The sequence below is a fragment of the Mytilus galloprovincialis genome, chromosome 12, assembly GCF_965363235.1.
Source record: "Mytilus galloprovincialis chromosome 12, xbMytGall1.hap1.1, whole genome shotgun sequence".
In the NCBI taxonomy this organism is placed as follows: Eukaryota; Metazoa; Mollusca; class Bivalvia; order Mytilida; family Mytilidae; genus Mytilus; species Mytilus galloprovincialis.
The window spans coordinates 29,589,276-29,592,786 of record NC_134849.1 but is presented as its reverse complement, the minus strand read 5'-3'; positions in this window follow the sequence as shown (position 1 = coordinate 29,592,786).

Genomic DNA, 3,511 nt, shown 5'->3' with positions numbered 1-3,511 from the left:
TTCATATTTTCCCTCAAACATCAGTTCAAAATACTTCATTTTAAGAGAGAAATCAACGAAAAACAAAAACGATGAACAGAAATATGTAAAAATAAATCGCCAATATATGTGGAAGCTAAGATTACAAATGCCATTTTCCGGAATAGGCATATGATATACATATATAGAAATGCTGGGTTGAACCTGGTTTTATGGCGATTCAAATCTTCTACCTAACAGCTAAAATGAGAACACTCTGTGAAAGAATACAAAATAGATAAATGTAAAATCATAAATAAATGATATAATAGTAAATTTCAACATGTAAACGGCAGAATAACAACGGACACATACATATCATATGATGATGATATACCAGGACACCACAAAAGAAGAAAATGAAGTAGAGTAAAGTGCAAAAATCAACAAAATGTGAAGAAATGTTAATTAGGAAAAGTTATGTTAATTTTTAAACTTTCATATGCACGAAATGAAATATCAAAGAAAATATGAATTTACCACAATGCTACAAAACAATTGATATCCACAAATATAAATGTACCAAAAGTGTTTATGATAATAAGTATGTTCAATAAATACATGGAAAAAATATATTCAAGCACGGAAGCGTTCATCAGCGTAAATATAAAAAAGAAGATGTGGTATGATTGCCAATGAGACAACTATCTACAAAAGACAAAAATGACACAAACATTAACAACTATAGATCACCGTACGGCCTTCAACAATGAGCAAAGTCCATACCGCATAGTCAGCTATAAAAGGCCCCGACAAGACAATGTAAAACAATTCAAACGAGAAAACTAACTGGCTTATTAATGTAAAAAAATTAACGAAAAACAAATATGTAACACATAAACAAACGACAACCACTGAATTACAGGCCCTTGACTTGGGACAGGCACATACATAAATAATGTGGCGGGGTTAAACATGTTAGCGGGATCCCAACCCTTCCCCTAACCTGGGACAGTGATATAACAGTACAACATAAAAACGAACTATAAACTTCATTAGCGGTGACAATATTTGCTCTTGTGATGTCGAAGGTAAGGTATTTGATATCGAGATATAGTGTGCCAAACAATTACTGTACCGAAATTAACCTTTTTTGAACAATTGAAAGACACCACAATTATTGTTAAAACACTAGTTGACAACTTAAATTGGTTGGTGACATATTTAATTTTACTTTATATTTGTAAATTAATAGTCTTATATATAAATGTATGTAAATCTTTCATATAAATATCTCACATCTGTTCATGTTAGGATTGTGCAGGAAGTCATTTGATTGCATTTTCCATTATAATTTTAGTTTTTATAATACGATCCTTTTCATATGTATATTGCCTTATCACCATGCAAGATTGTGCATACAAATGCTGGAAAGTACAAATGGTTGTGGATAATTTAGTTTTACACGCTCATAGCAGAAAGTTATAGACGTTTTATTTAGTTAAAAGGAAGAAATCGTTAACCTCTTTGCAGATCTAAAACGTTACTACAGGAATAAGCATGCAATTAAATATGATCAGGTAAATAATTTTTTGAAAGGGTAATACCTTCGGGGAGATTTCAGTAAAGACCCTGCATGACTTTTTACATGGCGTCCTTGCATCAATTATATAGGTATAACGGTTTTGTCAAATATTATGACTACCACTGTTGTACATGTTAAAAGGAAGGAAAACAGAACATATGTTCACATATTAATCATTTTGTTTTTACATTTACAGACTCACTTGTGCAGTAATTATCATACTTTCATGGCTGCAACTATCAACAGCTCAAAATGCGCGATGCTTCAAGCGAAATCCACGATTGTCCACTGATGGTTGTTCCGTTCCAATATTCAAAAAGTTTCCATATAAAAAAACTGTTTGAACCGGCTTGTAACCGTCACGATATCTGTTATATGTGTGTAAGTAAACATTTTATTAGATATCAAAGCTCCCAGACTTATACTTTGATACGCCAGACGCGTGTCTTGTCTACATATAACTCATCGGTGACGCTCAGATCAAAGTATTAAAAAAGTTAAACAAGTATAAAGTTGGAGAGCAGTGAGAACCCAACATTCAACGATTACAAGTTTACAATTTAGTACATCAAACATGCGTCTTGTATATATAAAACGCATCAAACGCGCTCTAATCACATTATTAGGAATATAGATTCAATTATTCTTATTGGCTGTCTTAACTGTATTATTTTAATATATTGATGAATACAGGAACAACAATTGCAATTGATATCATTTTGATAGCTTGTTTTAACCTTAACGCGGCGTTCATACATTGCCAAGTATGTCTTCCGTTTGAGATCAGACAGCGCTATGACACAACAGTTAAACAATCAAATTACTATCCTCATTGATCTTCAATTTCCTAACATTATGTTAACGAAGTCGTATACTTTCGTAACATAAACATAAGAATCGGAAATAGTCGAGTTAGAACATCGACAGTTAGAGGTGCGTTCCGTGCGAAACTCAGCCGATCTAGTCTAGTTGGATTACAATAGCATGAATAGTGACTACATGCATGTATTGACAGATTCTATTGGATCTGATTTATCGTAACAGTATTCATTTTTTTTACTTTAGACGTTGTCTTCTGGAACGTGCATGATCTCCAGAAATTTAACAATGCTTTTTTTAACGATTGAGTCCAGATTGCAACAAGATCTTGCCGGATGCAAACCTTTTCGACCGAAACCGTTCAGGACAAGTCATGATATCGGCAAAGATACCTCCGTCAGAGTCCAGACACTTACAGTCGCAATACGACTGAGTCGAGACAAAGCCATGCACAATGCGGTTAGAATTTAAAAGGATACTGTATCTGATTGTCCCCAAAAAAAATATGACAGTATTCCTACGGATATCTTCCGTCATCGTCGGTTTACTGTCTATTCACTGTCTGATCTCTGCGGCTGTCGGATTACATTTGTAGAATTGGGAGGCTGTTGAAAAGATTTGAAAGATACAAATTCGATTAGAATAAGAATACAATTCAGAACGAGATAATCGGATAAACTCGGATAAGACGGCTGAATTTTGACGCTCCTTTTGACTTTTGACAAATTTGAATATAAAAAAAATCTGTCAAGAACGAATGTGAAAATCCTGAATATGTGACCGCAGATTTAAGTCATATGACTTGTAAGAATAATGTTAATCCGATTCTTGAACAATTGCAAGCATATATCATAACCTGTGCACGATTTGATCATCTTTCACCAGCATAGTAGTCAGCATTTCGGTGTTGACATTAATAACAATTATATGGTCATTTGTATAAATTTTCTGTAACAAAACTTTGAATTTTCGAAAAAAATAAGCATTTTCTTATCCCAGGAATAGTTTACCTATGTTGTTTTTTGGCTCATCCTTTGCAGCTATATTCCAGCTTTTCATATTACAGTTTTGGACCAATTGTCATAGAACGATTTTTGGTAATTCCGATAAAAATATGTCAACACCTCTAATTTTCCTATCATTTCATTG